The sequence below is a fragment of the Euprymna scolopes genome, chromosome 26, assembly GCF_053919585.1.
Source record: "Euprymna scolopes isolate OS-2025 chromosome 26, ASM5391958v1, whole genome shotgun sequence".
Taxonomy (NCBI): domain Eukaryota; kingdom Metazoa; phylum Mollusca; class Cephalopoda; order Sepiida; family Sepiolidae; genus Euprymna; species Euprymna scolopes.
This window is the reverse complement of record NC_136507.1, coordinates 69,370,198-69,391,249: the sequence shown is the minus strand read 5'-3', so window position 1 is coordinate 69,391,249 and position 21,052 is coordinate 69,370,198. Positions and strand designations below refer to the sequence as shown.

The 21,052-nt window shown below is 34.4% G+C and overlaps 1 protein-coding gene across 3 annotated transcripts in view; it reads left to right on the top strand.

The window, feature by feature from the left end:
- LOC145248143 (hyccin-like) overlaps window positions 1-21,052 on the top strand; it is a 710,814-nt gene that overhangs the window by 86,319 nt on the left and 603,443 nt on the right. The window lies entirely within an intron of this gene.

Here is a 21,052-nt window from a genome sequence, read left to right as displayed (position 1 = left end):
TAGCAAAAGACCTGTGACTTTCCTATCCTTTCTATCTTTACCTTAGAGAGAGAGAGACTGAGACTGGAATACAGTCTGTTTTGTGTTGAATTAATAGTGTCATCATGTCATACTTGCGCTGTGGGTAAATCGCTTACTTTACTAATTGTAGAGTTTGAACATTTGTGGGTTCGAACCTCATCCGGGGCATAATTATTTTTACTCTGATTTTGTCCCAAAGTAAACATTTCGAATTACAATATCAAACAGATTGTTCCGTTTTCATTTTCATTTTTTTTTTTTTTTTTTTTTTTTTTTTTTTGTAATTTACGGAAATTAGACTCCCGAGTAACACAAGGTAACCTTGCTAGTTTTAAATAGTGATGAAGAGGTTTTTACAAAAAAAAAAAAAAAAAAAAAAATGATCTTAATATCAATATGCTTCCTCTTAGCTGCTGTACACTCTTCGCTTTGAATCATGACTCAGAATGTTTTGCTAACAGCTTCCCCAGTAGTTGGTTAGGATGGGGAGAGGGCTAGATAATTTTTCCTTTCTTGATGTTGTGTGTGTGTGTGTGTGTGTGTGTGTGTGTGTGTGTGTGCTGCATGACCTACACTCTGGGGAAGGAAGGGGTCGAAGAGGCCTGGATATCACTAACATGTCCAGTCATGACCCATTTCAGAATGAAATTGATTTTTGTTTGTTCTTATTTTCATTCTTCTCTTCTGCTGACCTACACTTGCTCAAGCCGCCTCTGGTCTATAAAATGCATTGGAACACATAAGGTTTACAGATATGATGTAGATAGAGTTTGGGTGCAAATGTACGTGGCTATTTATATAAACCTAGCAATATATATATATATATATATACATATATTAGGGTTGGTTTTTTTTTTTTCAGTATTTAAATTAAAAAAAAAAATTAAATATAAATATTTATACATTAATCCTATCTAGATAAAAATGCTCAATATTTGAGATAGAGCATCAATATATGAAAGGAAGTTAACTATGCAAATTATAATTAACCAAATTTTTAGTTCATAAACAAGAGATACAATGTGTAAGATATTATTAGTTGACTATTATCTTCTTACTTGGAAATCAATTTGAATATCCTTTTGGCATATTTATATAATTTTTCCAATATTTTTTCGAACTTTGGAGCTGTCAATTTTTGTGCTAATCAGCAATGTTATAGCAGATCTATGAAAATCCTTTTGCTAACAATTTTCCTTTGAAGAAACTCCATGGAATAAGGAAATAATTTACTTTATCTTGCATTCCTTGTTTATGAACAATAAATTTTGTAAGTCATAATTTGTATAATTTCAAATCCATATATATATATATATATATATATATATATATATATATATATATATATAAGCATGGATGCCCGGCGTTGCCCGGGTGTTTGGAGGTGTGTGTTGAGCAAAAAGAAAACCGATACTGATCTTGTGAAAATCCGTCGCCTCTGTCGAAGGTTTTAGGCAGACATGTAAACATACATACATTTATATATTAGTAGCTCAAATTTTCGACCCAAACCGATTAAAAAGCTTGCCCTATCTTTAAACACACTTTATGTAAATTTTCAAATGTTTAGACCAGAAATTGTCTGAGTAATTTGGTAGACCGCAGAGGTCAAATTTTTAAAAACTTTGACCCCTATTATGACCCCATAACATTTATTGTTTTGGGCTCCCTATGACCCCTTAACATTTGTTTTGGGCTCAAATCAAGTTATTAAGTTAGATCCATGTCCAATGCACCTATATGTAAAATTTCAAGTGTTTAAACCCAAAATTGGCGGAGGAGTTTGGTAGAGTTATCAAAGGTCTAATCGTTGAACTTTGACCCCTTAACAGCCAAATTTCTATCCGAAAACGGATTACAAAGATTTTCCCAAATCTCCATACCCTATATATCAAATTTCGAGTCTGTAGACTGAAAATTGACAGAGTTATTGTGTAGAGAAATGTACACACACACACACACACACACACACACTTTCACTTTTATAGATATATAGATTATCAATTCATTCCGGCTTTGCTTGGACCCTATGTACTGTTCATAACATTATGTGTATATATATATATGTATTAAAAAGTGTGCATATGTACTGTAATGCTTTTCTATATAATAGACTTCCTAAACTAATATAGAGAAAAGTTAGTAGAGACTGTAGAGGTAAAAAAAATTTTAATTTCGACCTCTAAACATTTATTGTTTTGGGCTCAAATAAATTAAAATGTTTGATCCATGCCCAGGTAAACTACATCTAAAATTTCAAGTGTTTAGACCCAAAATTGGCAGAGGAGTTTGGTAGAGTCTGCAAAGGTTATCTATTTCAACCATGACCTCTTGGCAGCGAAACTTTCGTCCAAAAACTGATTAAAAAGCTTGCTGCATGTCTGAGTACCCTTTATGTAAAATTTCAAATGTGTAGACCCAAAATTGGTTAAATAGTTTACTAGAGACTGCAAATGTAAAATCTTTTGAACTTTGACCCCTTGGCAGCCAAAGTTTCGGCCAAAAACCGATTAAAAAGCTTGCCCTATGTCTGAATACACTTTATGTAAAATTTCAAATGTTTAGACCTAAAATTGGCTGAGTAATTAGGTAGAGACTGCAGAGGTCAAATTTTTTTTTTTTAACTTAGACCCCAATTTTGACCTCTTAACATTTATTGTTTTCGGTTCAAATCAAACTATAACGTTTGATCAATGTCCAAAGAACCTATATCTAGAATTTCAAGTGTTTAGACCCAAAATTGGCGGAGGAGTTTGGTAGAGTTCTCAAAGGTCAAATCGTTGAACTTTGAACTTATCTCAACCACTAAACACCTCTCGCTCTTTCTTTCCTGGAAGGAGAGGGTGGTTGCTCACACTGATATCTATGGCAGTTTCCTGGGTTTCTTCATCCAGCACTGTGTGTAGCCCTTATCAGCAAATGCCCCTTCTAATACAAACATCTCCTCTGACATCTCAGATAATTCCAATTATGTCCCCATTTTTGAGACAATATGTCATCTGGCTTGCATGTAACAAACCCATAATGACAGCTCGGCAGTTGGTCCTATTTTGCTAGGTAAGTCTTTGCATTTCTCTGCACTCCTCCACCTCATCCTGTCTGGTCAAACACCCTCCTCACTGTAATATGCACTTTGCTGCATGCATTCATGACACCATAGTGTCACACACAAATTTATTTGTCAATATAATAAGGTAAAGCTATAAATAAAGATTTTAAGAGCATGTCTCCATGAAATCGGAAGTTTAGGTCACCTGATAAAGATCAGTATTTGACCGAAACGGTAGCTTTGTTATTGTCATAACCATGTAATGTGTTAACCTATGATTAAATAAAAACATACTTTGCTCTTTTTTATCGAACACTATCTCATTAAATTCATTGGTTTGTTACTTTTGGATATCTTTAACCTGGAATTATTTGTGTGTGCATGTAGGTAATGTTTTCACCAATGAGCGATCAACACACCAAATAAAGAAATTTTATATATACGTGTGTGGGGTGTTTATACAGTCTTTTTGTCCTTTTCGTAGTGAAATTCATCAATCTCATACAAGCCACAGCATGCCTAAATTTAGTAATAATGAGTTTAATCGATAATTTTTATTAATTTTTACTTTAACCATTATTCTCTCCTCTTACATCTTAAACTTATTATTATATAAATTGCACAATTTAATATTGGATTAATCATTACCCCCAGTCATGATTAAATCTCCCTATTTTTTTTTTTTTAAATTTCTATTTCAATTTCTTATAAATCAATAATTATTCCTGTTATAATGATTTTCATTTACATTATTTTCCAATACAATTAAGAAAATTTTGTATCGATCTTGTAACTAGTGTTATGAATATATTTATAGTTTATTTTGATTTTTAGTTAATCACCAATTTTTGTTATGATGCATTTGGTTTTCTTTGTTTCATTTTCCTTCTGTCAAAAGTTCTCAGAAATCAAAGGACTCCCCCCTACCTGAGGCTAACACTTGAACTCTTTATATATGTACATATTCGAATGTTCCATTAACGTTCTTTATATCTCCAAACATTGAGTTAGTAAAGAAATTGAGAACATAATCCCCCCCCCTCCCAATTAACTATTTTAATGTGTTGTACTATATCTTTTTGGGGGGCTTACTGGATTCCAGGATAAGAATTCATCTAGGCTGGTGGAGTATCCAGTTTTTTTTTTTTTTTTTTTTTTTTTTTTTTTACTTGAGGTAACATCACTGGTCGTCGTTTTTCATTCTTGATTTGTGTTTGTTTTTGTGTCTTTAAAGTGCTGTAGGGTGTCATATTCATGTGTCACAAGGAGACGTTCACTGTGTTTTCTTCAAGGTTTTTATTTGAAGACAATTTACTTAGAAAGGAGGGAGAGAGAGAGAGAGAGAGAAACTAAATAATAACTTATTCTTTCTAACATAAGAAATAAGTGACATAGACGGTGTTAAGTGTTGAGACATTATGTTGAACAAAGATGGTGGCAGTAAATCAAATCGGCGAAGAATCAATGTAGTCCCGAGCTTGAGTATTAGGTAATTCCTAGTAACAAAAATGACAGCAAAGAATAAGTGCAGTTCTGATATTGAGTCGTTTTGAGACAGAGGCCAACGGCGAATTAAGCTTAATCCTAAATTCAATATTTTTTTATAGTAACACTTAAGCTTCTGATTGGTTGGTATTTTCGTGATGATCGATTAAGATACTAGGTAATATTTCCTCACATTTTTCATCCACTGGTTCATTATTTTTGAAATTGAATGTATCATTGAATTTTACACATCTAACCTTTTTTATGGCATTTTGGTCTGGAAAGTAGATTAAATATGCTAGACTGTTTTTTATTGTAACCTACGAAAATGTTTTTTTCGCTTTTAATATTTAGTTTACAGGTATTTTCTATAAATGCAAAACAATTTGAACCAACTATATACATTCGGTTCATTTTTGGTTTTACACTGCAAAATGCTTCATACAAGGTTTTGCCTAATCTATTAAACGATCTATTTCTGATATATACTGCTGCTGCCATTAAAGCGTACATCCATAAACTATGTGTTAATTTTGATTCGATAAGTAGTCATCTTGCCATCTCAAAAAGGGTCCGCTGTGCTCTTTCAGCGGTTCCATTTTGAAATGAGGAATATGGCGCCGATTTCTCATGTTTAATACGATGGTTAATTAATAGAAGTTCAAAGTCTTTACTAGTAAATTCAATCCCATTGTCTGAGCGAATACATTTTACCGAGCCGTACGGGGCAATATCAGCTAAATATTTCTTAGTGGCGAGGATAGTGTTGGATTTGATTTTTAGAAAATAAACTATAATTAAGCCTGAATAATCATCAACAAAGTTCAAAACATAACTTAGATTGTTTCTCCTCATCGGACTGATCGGGCCTGCCAAGTCACAGTGCACAAGTGAGAGAAATTTTGTGGCCTTTTTGTCTTATATATTTTATCATTTTCCCCTGTGCACAAACATCACAATTTGGGAGATCGTCTGAAGGTATTATTTTCATGCCTGCGACTACATTTGGTAATTTTTTAATATCAGCTGTATTGCAGTGTCCTAGAATTTTATGCCAGGTTTTCAAGTTGTGACAGGCAGTTTTTGAGGGAACCATACTTTTTAAATAATATAGTCAGCCATTTTCTTAAATGTCAAATACACTTCCATTAGGGTATATCAATTTTGACTTGTTTTGACCAAACTTTATATTCACGCCTTGTTTAATGGCAGCCTGCAGGGAAATATGTCTTGCTTAAATGTAGGTATGAACAGAGCATTTTTTAGAATACAGTTACAGATTTTGCCTTTATTATTTTTTAGGGATATTTTAGCATCTCCTCTTTTCAAGACTATATCATTTATTTGACTACCGTCGGCAAGTTCGACAAAATGACTCTGTGGATTAAAGTTTGAATCCAAATTAATAAAATCAGATTCCTTGGTGATAACATGTGCTGTAGCGCCACAGTCTACAAGAAGATTTTTACTGTTTGTCGTATTGTCAAAGTTACATGTGAATAGAAATGTATGTTCTTCCTCAAAATTCTCAACATTTTTTATGGAGTCCGTTTTTGAGCTTTTATATCGACATTAGAAACTTTTGTGGTTGGGTCGTCCACAATTATAGCAGATAATTTTATTCTTTTTCTTGGGAAAATTACTCTTGGGGAAAACATTGCAGTGAGATGTGTAATTTGGTTTTGGTTTTCGATAAGCATTTTTGAATTTCATGATATTGCTAGAATTATTATTGTCCATGAGCATCCGATTCGTCTCTTTGTAACTGCACAATGCCACTTTAAATTCACTGAAATTGATGGGTTTGTCTTTTTGTGTTATGACAGTTGTAAATGGTTTAAAATCGGCTGAAGTCCCTTGAGGGTCATTGATATTAACAGGCTATCGCTTATTATTTCACCCGAGAGTTTTAAGGCATTGACAGTTGTTTCTGCCCTTATAACGTAGTCAGTAATAGTTTCATCTTTGTTACATTTTAGAGACATTAGTTCTGTGATATAATTTTCGGTTTCCCTTTTGATAAATAATGCTCTCTTAATGTTCACTACTTTCCGTCCATCATCCAACGCTTCTCTTATAATCAGAGACAGACTTCTATCATCTAAGCATTGAATCAGTTCTGCAAAAAGTTGCGTTCTTTTCGAGAAATTTGGGGTCGTTAGGATTCTCTGTTGAAGATTGTATAATTTTGTGTAGTTTCCGAATCCTTAAATAGCCTAAAAATTTCACCTGCCACAATTTGAATTTAGATTCCGAACCGTCAAAGAAAAGACGATGGCTGGTCGCATAACCTGTTAAGTGTTGAGACATTATGTTGAACAAAGATGGTGGCAGTGAATCAAATCGGCAAAGAATCAATGTAGTCCCGAGCTTAAGTGTTAAGTAATTCCGAGTAAAAAAGATGGTGGCAAAGAATCAGTTCCGATATTGAGTCATTTTGAGACAGAGGTCAACGGCAAACTGAACTTAATCCAAAATTCGACATTTTTTTATAGTAACACTTCTTCTGATTGGTTGGTTTTTATAACTGTGGTTATAAAAGCGATCGTCGGAATCATTGGTGGCATACCCCTATATGGCCAAAAACATTTTAACAGACGGAAAGAGACCTCAGTAATATTTGCTGAGATTATTAGTTTTCTACATCATTTTGCCATGTCTTAATCGCATGGCTTCCTGTATAGGTTGATTTTAAAACTTTTATTTCTCTTGCTCGAAAATGTGATGTTATTTGGCAACGTTCAACTTTGCGTTTGACCTGTTACCCATCTTTTCATTCCCCAGCAACAATTCTGTTTTATAGATGTCGCTTATCATGACATGTACTTTATGGAATCCTTTTCAAAATTCACACTAGCTGACTTAATCGCTACTGATGTAGGATTCTTAATATGTAATATTATTAGCATTAACACTATCATGATTATTAAGTCATGTGCCAAAAAACAAAAAAATTTCTTGTCTTTTTCTCTCTTATTTTCCTTCTCTATCCTGCTCCAACCAAGTCTACCGACCTGCTCCACAAACCTCAACAATCATGACAAATATCCAAAAAAGAATCACGAATAAACCTAGAACCCCATCCACCAACGTAGACCCCTACTACCGGGTCTCCTTCTCCAACATCAGGGGTCTACGTTCCAACCTTCCAGGGCATGAAACACAATTACAGGAGACAAAACCGGACATATTCTTTCTAAGTGAAACTGGCCTGGGCCAACCACTTCTCTAGACGAATTCATAATTAAAGGATACTCCAACTTAACATCTAAATCTGACCCCCAAGATCGCCATGGGCATGGATATGTGCCTACATTAAAGATGGCTTTCCATGTGGTAGGGATATCTCCAGAGAAGACCCTAATTTACCATATATGTGCTTTCGGGTTGCACTAGCTTACACCACTGCATTTATATTTGCCCTCTATTGTCCCCCACAACAGTGGGGTTACTATCTTTAAGAGCATATCTGAGAAAATTGACCACATCCTGTCTGCTCATCCTTCGGCTAACATTCACATTTGCAGTGACTTCAATGTCCATAATGTGGAATGGCTGACCTACTCAAATAAAACTGATGACAAGGGGAGGTATGTCATGATTTTGCCATTGACTATGACCTCACTCAGATTGTTCACGAACCCACCCGTGTGCCCGATACACCCGGTCAATATGCAAGCCTTCTAGACCTTTTCCTCACAACTTCCCCTGAGCTGTGTTCATGTTCCGTTCTATCTCGTCTGGGATCCTCTGACCACTCTGTTATAGCAGTTAAGATAAAAATGAAATGTAATAAGTCTTCAGACGTACCTCTCCACCGTACTGTATATCAATACTCTATGGCTGACTGGGATAGCTTCCGTACATTCATATCTGACCTACCTTTGCATTCCATGTTTAAAAAGGTATCATATTAGTATCAGACCTGACCGAATGGTTAATTGTAGGCATAGACCGATTCATACCATCCAAAAAATTCCAACAAAAACCTAACAGCCAGCCATGGTTCTCCTATGAATGTGCTGCTGCCATCGCGCACAGAAATCACTTTTTCCATAGATACCCACGTAATAGATGTACTGAGACTAAAGCTGCTTTCAGGACTGCCAGCAACCACTGTAAAAGAGTTATAAAACATGCAAGAGAGCTACATGCTCAGTCTGTTAAATCCAAAGTAGCCGAGCAGCGGCTTGGTTCCAACCAGTTCTGGCAAATAGCAAACAGGATCTTGAACAGAAGCGTGCGTTCTATCCCAACTACCATCAATGGACCTGAAGTCATCTCGTCAGCATCAGACAAGGCCAGACTATTTGCCAAGCACTTTGCAGCTAATTCTACCCTATGCGACAATGACCATCAACTCCCTGTATTTCCTCCTATAACAGAAAACACTCTAGGTAACATACAAATATCTGTGCGTGAGGTCGCCAAGCTAATCAAGAACCTTGATTCCAGTAAAGCAACTGGCCCTGATGGCATTCCAGTTAGTGTTGAAAAAGCTCCAACCAGAGCTTGCCCCCATACTTACAAAACTGATTAAGCGTTGCCTTAAGGAGAAGTGCTTTCCAACACCCTGAAAAACCTCATCAGTATGCCCTGTATTTAAGAATTCAGGTGAAAAGTCATCTCCCTCTCAATACAGACCAATAAGTCTCCTGTGTGTCATGAGTAAGTTGTTGGAATCCATATTAAATAAATAAGTAGTCAACCACCTCAACAGAAACAACCTTCTTAGTGACATGCAATATGGTTTCCGCTCTGCAAGATCTATAGCAGATGTGCTAACGGTTATATCACATAGGATTAGTGAATCTCTTGACAAAGGTTTCCTTTCTAGGGCAATTGCTCTTGACATATCAAAGGCCTTCGATAAGGTATGACATAAGGGCCTACTTCACAAGATTTTCAGCTACGGTATTACTGGAAATGTTTTCTCAATCATTAAATCATTTCTCTCTGATAGATTCATAAGAGTAGTGGTTGATGGGCAGAAATCAGAGGCCCACAGTATTAATGCTGGAGTCCCTCAGGGGTCAATCCTGGGCCCAACTCTCTTCTTGATCTACATCAAGGATCTCCCAAAACACATACTTAAATCATTCGTTGACATCTATGCTGATGACACGACCATCTATGGCAACATATCAAAGGCTGTAAATGACAAAGTTCTCTCTAATTCTCTCTCCTCTGATCTTGAGCGCGTGGTACAATGGGGGAAGAGGTGGCTAGTCACTTTTAATGCATCCAAAACCAAGCTTCTATCTTTACATCATCAACACTCTGATCCCTATCTGGCATCAATTGAAATGGATGGCTCTCGTCTTGGGGAGGCTCCATATTTTGACAAGCTTCTGGGTTTGACCTTTACTCCTGATTTGAAATGGAACACGTACATCAAATCTGTTGCCAGGGACGCTGGGAAAATGGTGGGATCCTTCTACCGCTCCAGAAGATATCTCACTACTAATGCAATTCTCTATCTATATAAAAGCCAAGTACGTCCAAGGATGGAGTACTGCTGCCACATCTGGGCAGGAGCTGCTAAAAACAGCCTATCCTGCCTTGACAGAGTACAAAATAGACTTCGTGGTTTAGTGGGTGATGCCCTTTTCTCTTCCCTGCAACCTCTCTCCCACAGAAGAGACGTTGCGAGCCTGTCTTTGTTTTATCGTTATTTCCATGGCAGGTGCTTGTCTGAGCTCCAATCCCTCGTCCCCCCCCCTCTCCAATCTTTCACGAGAAACACCCGTCTGGCTGAAACTACTGTCAGTAATTTTCCCCACTCTTTATCTGTGCCTAAATCCAAACGTAGATTCCATGAGCAAAGCTTCTTTCTTAGAACGGCACACCAGTGGAACTCTCTGCCACTTGCCTGTTTCCCACCTGACTACAACTTGGACGTCTTCAAGTTCAACATAAACAAACTCCTGACAAACTGCCCTCTTAAGTACGACACTCTATCAAAACCCCCAATACTAATGATTACTACGATACTACCTCATTGATTACTGTACACGCAATAACCCTTATCCCTCAGTGGCCTTCGGGCCTTGATAAGTGGTGACCTCCATGTAAAAAAAAAAAAAAGTCTTTACAATTATTATAATTACTGACAAAAAATATATACATAGAAATATTGGATTGACAACAAAGTTTGTGAGGCATTTTTTAAGTTTAAATTAAGAAGGTTTGATAAAAAATAAAAACTAATTAATCAATTTTTTTTTTTGTATAGAAGTCACCACTTATCAAGGCCCTGAGGCCACTCGAGGATAAGGGTTATTGAGTGTACAGTAATCAATGGTATAATATCATAATAGTCGTTATTAATGGAAATTTGGTAGATTGGATTACTTAAGGGAGCAGTTCATCAAGAATTTGTTTATGTTGGATTTGAAGACAACCAAGTTGTAATCAGCTGGGAAGCAGGCAAACGGAAGAGAGTTCCATTTACTTGTTGCTTACGACTTCTTCCCAACGTTTAACAAGATTTATATAATAGAAAAAAAAAGATGTCGAAAATGTTATTTTTCGACTTTTTTTTTTTGGACATTCCATTTTAATGTTCTGAAAATAAACAGAAATTTACTTAAATTAACTCGACCTGAACCCTCAAATAAACTCCCAAATTAAAAATTGACGGCAGGAACTTAGTTCCTAATCCAATACATTACTCACACACACTAGCTGTACCTACCCCGCATTGCTTAGAAGTGACAAAAAAAAAAAATTTTTAAATAAAAGAAAATGACAATGACAATGACAATTTATTTTTGAAGGACTTGGTGTATGTGCTTGAGTGAGTAAGGAAGTATGTCTCAATTCTGACAAGGAATAAATATTTAAAAAAAAAACACTGAAACAAAATAAAATATAATTATTCCAATGACATAGTGGGAGGAAAAAACAAGAAGAAAGGGGGGGCTAATCTGAATCAAATATCGATACATCAAACAAATTTCTATTTAAGTCAGACTTTGAAAATCTAACAAGATAACTTCATATATTATATAGTCATCCATATCTAGTCCTACCAGATCAGTTAGTCTGAAGATACTGGCTTCTAGCCTAAAATGCACCAAATATTGACATTATTGTGTTGTTTTTTTTCCTTTCTTTTTGGAAAACTCAATTATGCTTTGCAAAGGCAAAACCAAAAACAACAATTTTCCTCTACAAAACAACCAAACCAAACACGATGAATAAATATTTGAAGACATAAAGATCTTGAAGCATATTAACTTTTTCTAAACTTAATTGATTTGGTATTAAATAACCAGAAAAGGGTCGATATGCAGCAAAACAAAACAACCAAACTAAACACCATGAATAAATATTTGAAGATAGAAAGTACATGAAGCATGAAAGCTTGTACCAAGACATGCCGTAAAACAAGACAACCAAAACTTCCACATCTACAATTCACCAGTGTGGCTAGATGTAGCAAGCGTACCTATGCTGAGACTTGAAACCCAAACGCCAAGTTACATCTAAATGTGATCAGTAGTCAAATGGCTAACCCATTGCAACACTTGTCTTTCCGCAGAAGAAATTATAGAGCTCTATGTATTTTTCTTTGCCTGCATCTTTTTAATATATAAATTCATTGCATCAGATACTTTGTGTTTATTTAAAGTGATGATTATTTAGAAATTTTAACAAATATAAGAAATTTTTTTTATTAAGGTAAATTAAATATGATTTATGCAAAAGTTGTCTCATATTTTTAAAAGCATTTTCTTTATTTTTCAAGTTTGTAACTAACTTTTAGTTGTATCATTTGGATTATTCGGGCTACTGTTCTCATCTTGAGTGTTATTTTCATAACATCCGCAAGGACCCATGGCGTTGTGGATAAAGTACTTGGTAAAAATCAGTTGTAAATGACACACTTACGGAGGTTGAAGGTTCAATCCTCAGTATGGGCTACACTAAAAAATACAATTGCGAATTACTTAGGAGTTCTATCCAGTCATGGCTGACAGAATGAGAATATGCTAATCCCATGGATTAAATAGAAAAGTTCTGTTTGAAATTTTGTGCAGATTCCAGAGTTTGATAAGATACAGCTGAAGAAGATCGGAGGTTACAATGACTGAAACGTTGTGAGAATTACGCTCAAACTGAGAGCAGTAGTCTGAATAATCCAAATGATATGAATTATTAATCTTTATCTCAAATATTCAAATATCTTTGGCCACATGTCTTCTTGCTCATTTAACTCTGCGGAATGGTTATGAAGATAATGCTATGGTCATGGACATGAAATCGGTGGACAGAGTTCAAATCCTGACGTGGGTTATGTTTCCATACCTGCATGAATGCCGTGGGAAAGTTGTCGCATTTCCTTTGTCATAACTGGGAAAAATGGTATAAAAGAACGGATTGCTTATCATTGTGAGTGATTTTAGTTATTTATCCATCATGCTATAGCATATGAGATCAGCTTTTGCCAAGGATCAATATAGCTCACCCTGGGAAAATCAGTTGTCAGACCATTAAAAATTGCATTAAATGGGGAAACTTTTACAAAATACACTTCCACTGCCGCCACCGAATCAATATATAAACCTGTAAATTCTATGGAACAACATAGGACTTTTCTGATTCTATTACAACCAACAGGCAAAAAGCATTTTCAATAATAGCTCAGTTGTTGGCTTTGGGACCAAAGGTAAATCCCAAGCTGTTTTTTTTTTTTTTACTTGGGAGTTACCACTTACCAAGGCCTTGAGGTCACTCGAGGATAAAAGTTAATGAGTGTTAGATAAACGGTGAGACAAAACCGTGACAATCACTGATGGTGGAATTTGAGTAAGGTTTAATTATATAAGAGGGCAGCATGATAAAAACTTGTTTGCATTAGACTTGAAAACGATCATTTTATAGTCAGTCGGGAAACACAGACATACAGACAGATTTAGGAAAGAAACTCTGTTATTGGAATAGGAAATTGGTGACACTGTATTAAATTCACATTTCCTACCTGCACTTGGACTCTTGCAGGTATGTTGTCATCTAGTACTATCGCGTTGTTAAGATAACAATCTATAAGGCATGCCTGTCCCGAGTATCGCCAACACTTGAAGTTATGGTTTGAAGCTGAAACTCTGTTTTGTAGTCTTTCTTTTTATTCTCTTGATGTTACTGGATTCCTGAACAAGAATTCATTGAGTCTAGTGGAGTATCCAGCTTTGTGTTGTTACTTTAGATAATATCACTTGGAGAATGTGCACGATTCTTCATAAAAGCCAGAGTTAGGTATAATGAGGAGATCTTGGTCAGGGTTTACTTGCAGGGAAAAGTATCCTCATGTCAAGTTGTACAGAGAGACCTTAGACACTGGAAGATAGTGTCTATAAGTATTCAAGCTCTCTCCTATGTTTGTTGAGGTGCATGCAAACGATGGGAAGGGGAATCATAGACTGAAGCTCAGTCGAGAATTCACTATAAAAGTAATGATAGAGCAGAGAGACTCAACTTGTCTCTTCTGTGAGAAAGAGGAAACGTAGAGGCAAAAAAGTTCTCGCCCACTAGATTTTGAAGATGGTCTCGTACTCTGGCAAGGCAAGAAAGAGTACTCTTAGGAGCTCCCTCACAGATGTGACAGCAGCACCCCATCTTAGAACGTATTTAGCTCTTATACAGGTAGAGGATTGCATCAGGAGTGAGATAATTTCTGAAGCAATAGAATGAATACACTGAAACAAATAAATAAAAATTAAAAACTAAATTGTTTTTGATTTTTATTTATTTTCACATTTCACATTTTTAAACATAAGATACATAACTTATCTTATATATATATATTTTAAAAATTTTAATGAGTTATGCCCTTGTAGATTTCTCTTTTTAGGTGATTATATAAAAATAAGTCGTCTAGCTCAGACTAAGTAATTTATAAAAATAAATTGTAGCAAAAAAAAAAAAAACGTTATTATATTGCCAATAACATGATGCATTAAAGGATGAACATTGACTAACCAAAAGCAAAATTTGATTTGTCAGCTTAAATGCTATTTAAGACTAACTTTGAAAATTTAACGAAATAACTTTATGCATGTTAGATACACTACATTAAGCATTTTTAAAATCAAAATGTTGTTTTTTTATATATATTAATACAATTTTATATACATCAATGCAACTTTTATAAAATAGGTTTTCTGTATCAATGCTTTATATCATGTTATTTTCATCTTAAATATTTCTTACAAAATTTTTATATATTTTTTATAAAAAAATTGTATATATATAAAATTCAATATTTGTGTGTTGCCTCCAGAAAGGTTAGAAAATCACCATAAAATCTAAACGTGAATTCTTATGTTAAATTTACTATAATAATGGAATTTTTCCCAAATCTCTAATTAAGGAGGTTGTGAGACAATAACTTTAAGACTTCAAAGATTTTTATGAAATTTAAATCCTGTGTATAACATTTTATGAAAATGGTCCCAAATCTCTAGATGGGGAGGTGTGTGCAAAGATTCAGCTATAGGGGCCTAACTTTTTTTTAAACTTCAAATATATCCTATCTTAATGAAGCATATATAATATGCATAAAATTCTCCAGGGAAGACAATGGAAGTGTTCTCGAATCTCTGTTATCCACTATGTGCCAAATACCTATGTGCACTCACTTATAAGGGAGCCATGGGGGCACAAAACGTCCTTAAAATTAATATGTATCTTTGATTTTTCATATGAGTGTTATCTTAAAAGTCGACTTAACAAATGTTCAAATTGTTTAGTTAGGAAAGTATCAAACTGAAAACTTTGAGTGTGCAGTTTTGATTTTATCCCGTCCACCTGATTATTTTTAAATGAAATTATATGAAATCAAAGAATATGATTTACTGTTTTTAATATAAACTAGCGGGGGGTACCCGGCATTGCCCGGGTGTTTAGAGGTGTGTGCGCTCGGGCGGCGGTGGGGGCGGGGTAATCAAAACATGAGAATAAGCGAAGTAAATATTTTTTAAATATTAAATAAAAATTAAATATTATATAAAAAATCCGTGACCCGTGTGGAAAGTTTTTGCGATGCATACATGCATACATTTTCGCTTTTCTATATATAGATTAGTGAATAATTGTCTTGTCTATCTGTTCCTCTTTTTTATCACTCTCTGTATACCTAGATCTATCTCTATATACACAATAAAGGAGAGAGTGTATCTTAAATACAAGTGTACTCACATATACAAGTTCCATGTAAACATAATGGAAGCAGTTCTGCATCAGCTACTGACATTTTTCTCACATATTACACAATCAAATTAATCATAATGACTAGTGGGACCTGTGGAAATTCCACAGGACACTCATTCATATGTAATATGTCGATGTTGGCATTCTGTAGATATCCAGCGTAAATGGAGACGCTCTGATATTATTGTAGCTTTTTTGTTAAAACTGCAAAAGTATTTATCCAAGCTAGCAGTGACGCCCGGCATAGCCCGGTTGTAAAGTACGCTTAAATATGATATTTTAATCCTTGCAGATTTTGTATATATTATTATAAGAGTTAATGTTCTGTCGATTTTTATATATTATAAAGTTGTGATTTCAAAAATAAATATATATGTCTATATAACTTGGGTTCATCAGCTTGAATCGAAACCAAATCCCAAACTTAAGCTCTACTCTCTATTGCATATTGAGCTTCTTTTTTTTTTTTTAAATTCGGTTGGGATTAAATTTTCTATATATAAATACTGTTATTTATATTAGTTTGAAGTTTACCATTGTGTATATCAAGTAAACACTACATCTCTTTGTTTTCATTAATTCTCTCTCTCTCTCTCTCTCTCTCTCTACACACACACACACACACACACACACACACACACACACACACACACACACACACATATATATGATTATTTTTTTTTTGGAAAAAGAATTCCAGCAGAGTGCTCAATTAAAAGGAAAATCCAAATGGGAATTAGAGACGAATATTGGCTGAAGAGAGCTTGATAAGGATACCTTAAACGGGCCTTATTATCGGGCTTGAAACCGACGGTACCAATGATCTGTCTCAACTAACAACTTTCTGTACAAAAATATATATATATAAACTTCAGTTCCTTCAGCTATAATCGAAACCAAAACTTATGAAGAATTCTTGATAAAATTATTTATAAAAAAAAATAGATTACTAAGATGCCATCAGCTAAAATCGAAACCGAAACCAAGACTTCTGAAGAATTTTTGATAAAATTATTTTTAAAAATTAGATTATTGGAGTGCCATTAGCTATAATCGAAACCGAAACCAAAACTTATGAAGAATTCTTGGTAAAACTATTTATAAAAAATAGATGACTTGATTACCATCAGCTATAATCGAAACTGAAACCAAAACTTATGAATTCTTGGTAAAATTATTTATTACACGAAATGGAAGTACATAACAATTAAACAAACCGGATGTAAGTGTAACACAGAAAATAACACGTAATCGTATAAATATATAGATAACATTATTTCAGCAAAATCCGTAAAATTCAATTTCCAACAATTTTTATTTTGAAATTGTAAATATCAGACAGCATTTTTATCCAATTAGAAAAATATCTAACATTATAAAGTGAATTTTATCCTGCCAAACTTACCAATATAGATTACTGCATACAAGTGGAGTCATATTAACAAAGTGTTTAAGTTTCAGCATGGAGTTTCTTGAGTTAATCTACTTTCTTGGACAATGCCGTTAAACCGGTGAGCTAGTCTAATATATGAACGGCTATATGTCTGTCTGTCTGTCTTAATATTTTCAAACTCTATCTCCTTCGAAACTAAAAGTCGCAGAGTGGCACTAAGAGCCTCAAATGGTTGGATTTTTTATGGGCTGTTCTTTTATCAGTCTTTATTCAGCTGATTAAAATTGTTTTTAAGGGGTCAAAAAGGGTCAAAATTATTATACATTTTGTACATTCATCTTAGTTTTTTTTTTTTAATTTTTAATCAGTTCATATGTATCTCACGTTGGTGTAGTGGTAACGTCACCAGCTTTGAATGCTACGGTTTCGGTTTTTATTCTAACTGATGGCACCTAAATAATTTTTTTTACTTTTGAAATCACAACATTATAATAATATATACGAAATCTGGATAAATTAAAATATATTTAAGCGTATTTTACGCCCAGGCAAAGCTACCCCCCCCCTTGCTTGTCTATTATATAAATCTCACCTGTCCGTTTAAATGTATGTATGTATGTCTCGCAAAAACTTTTGACAGAGGCAAAGGATCCTGACAAGATCGGTATCATTTTGAAGCTCGACGTTAATAAAACCATTCTGCTTACTACTATTATTGTACGTATACATGTAGTCGGAAGATAGAATAGTCCTTAAACAGTTTATAAGTTGATGAATGTAACCCATTTGCGAGAGAGGCTCTTTTTTTATGGCAATTTATTCTTTTATTTTTTATATTATATTTCTCTTTGTCTGTCCATTCCACTTTGTCTCAGAAATTACTGGGCTGATCCGACTGAAATTTTGCATGGACTTTTATGATAAGGTACAGCGAACTGAGTATTATGGTATCCGCTTGATGCACAGTTAGAGATTAATAAGGATTAGTTTTTAATGCAAAAATGAGCACAAATTTAACCATATTCAACCATCAATTTGACATAAAGCTCTAATTCTTAGTCAGCGGCCTATAATTGTTTCCTGTTTTTAACGGGCTAAAAAGTAATTTTGTTTTTGATAATTTTGGATGAATTCTTTGAATTTTACTGGAGAGAGTCTTTTCTGCAATAGATTGCTCAAGGAGTAGAACCTGTGATATCTTCACTTATGCTCATATTCTTTTTAATTTTGCCTTGATGATATTTCTCATGTAAAAGTGTATTTTACAGTATCATTTGGGTCACTGGTCGAACGGAAGGGTCAATGTCGAGGTTAACGTTATGTCTGGAATTTTGTCCATTTTTTTTGTCAAATAACGAGGGGAATTAGTAAGGTATGTGCTGGAGAGTCATAAGCGAAAATGGTGGAGTTGTTTTGCTGATGGGGAATTAGTGTTGGGACAATTAATCGGAATCAGAAATTGGAAAAATCAGAACTTTTTGGGGTATCAGAATCGGAAAATTTTGTGCTCATTTCCTGATGCTAATAACGATTCTTACAATTGTCTTTATTTGATCACTATCGCTGCTGGTAATAATAATAAAATAATAAATATTTATTGATTTTAAACTACCAGTAAAGCTAAAATCTATAGATCATCCCCCACAAGTGTGTTTTTACACTTGAGAAAATATATGCACATTTAACATGTATTTTCATGTCAATCGGCAAAAAATAGCAACTTTATAGTCAAATATTTAGAGATTTATAAGGATTCAGAATCGGGAATTTAGTATGGAATCAGTAATTGTATCAGAATCAGTAAAAATATTGGAATCGTCCCATCACTAGTAGGCATTTTCACTATGAATCCTGATTCATAATTTGATGTAGAAGGGAAATACAATGTCAATTAGAATATGAGTAAGAAATCTTTTTTGCCAACTTGGAATTGCAAACCTGAGCAATATGATTCCTTTTAAAGCAGTCCCTACACTCCTGCGTCCTGGCAGATCATGCCACGTATGTTACCAAATACCTGCAGTAGTGACAGCTCTGTCCACCATCTTCATTTTAGCACTCTGTGGTTGGGGTCTCTTGGCTAAGATGACATCTAGTGTTTCGTGTAAATCCAAGATGATGTTTGCTTGTTAGTACCTTTGCTGATTCTTGTGTATCGCTTGTAGCTTTTGTTGTTGCTGTAGGATGAAAGCTCATGAACTTTTCATTGTTTCCTGTTTGCAGTTTGTGTGGGCGAGTTCAGTTGCCCTGGTTTTGTCTAGCATTTGTTTGGGGTTAGATTTCTTCGCATCCTTACAGAATGAACATCCAGCAGTATCTGGCCAAGATTTCTTGTTCTGTATCCTGGGAATCGCATATGGATGCCAGAGTGTTTAGCCTGTCATGGTATGAATCTAAGTTTCATCTGGATCTTGCATGGCATGTCAAAATTTGAAAATTTCATATGTGTTTTTTAAATCACTTCATCTCATACTGGTTTAGTATTACCATTCCATATTTTGCTTTAGTGCTTGCTCCAGTGCCCTTCTGCTTGTCTTTGAAGTTGGGGAAACATGGAAATCTTGTCTTGGCATAGTGTAGCACTTTTTTTTGTTTTTTTTCTTTTTTTTATGTTAAAATCTAAGACAACAGGTTTTCCAATTCATCTATGCAATTTTACCAGTAAATATCAATAGTATTTTGGTCAGCATGGAATTGGTGCTATCAGATCAGGCTGTCTGAAGATATTAGCTTCCTGAGGCATAATGCACCTAACATTGATGTTTTTCCTTTTTCAATTCTCTTTTACAAAACTTAATTATGGTCTGCAAAAACAAAAACAGCAACCCACCTTTTTGCTCTTTTCCTTTTTCCCTTTCTCCCTCCGCCACTTCCCGACTGGTTTCCAAACTTTAAATGAACAAAACCAGGGCTCTACATTGCGAGTGAAACAATCGCATTTTCGAGTAGCGACTAGAAATAATGAAACGCTCATCTTTTGGCAATTGTATTTCTTTCACCGACAATCTTCCAAAACTCACTACTAAGTGAAAAATTTCTTTTCAACTTTTTTTTTTTTAATAAAACGAACAAAGTTAAATTATTTAAACAATAAAAGTTTAATAGGAGAATATACTTTTATTTTTAACGAAGGCTGTTTAAAAAAAAACATCTGAAGAAATTAGAATGTTTATACCTTCAAGTGTCAACATAAAATGTGTTGTATATTTAGAATTACACTTATTAAAAAAATACAAAAAAAAATTATTATGTACATAATCGTCACAGAAAGATGTCATATTCCAAAACTCACGCGGGGTTGGCGAATAACTTTTCTATTTGGCTAGTAAATGAAAATATTTAGTTGTCAAAGGTCAACTAAAGATGAATTTGTCCATAGAGCCCTGAAAACATTAATACCCTTTTCTCTCACCCATTGCAAAACTCAATCATGTTCTGCAGGGTAGATAATAAAATTGTCAAAATTCACTACAAGACAAGCAAACCAAACACTACAAACTAGTGGTTGAAGATACAAAGAGCTTAAAGAATAAAAACCTACAAAACAACCAAACCAAACTTTATGAATAAATATTAAAAAATATCAAGAATTTGTAGCATAAAACCGTTTTTCCAAAATTACTGGATTTGACATTAAATAACCCAAAAAGGGTTGATATGACAGAAAACAAAACAATTAAACAATCAACATGGACACTGAAATTCAGAGAAAAACAGCAAGTTATAGCTAGCTATATCTCTTGTAGTGATTTCCTTTTTAAGGAGTGTGTAGTAGAGAATATGATCTTGTCACTAAATTTTCGTCATCACATCTCATCAACTTGCATGAATAAAGCAAAGAATAAAAAAAGAGAAGGAAGAAGCATGTTTACAATCAACACCAGAGTTAA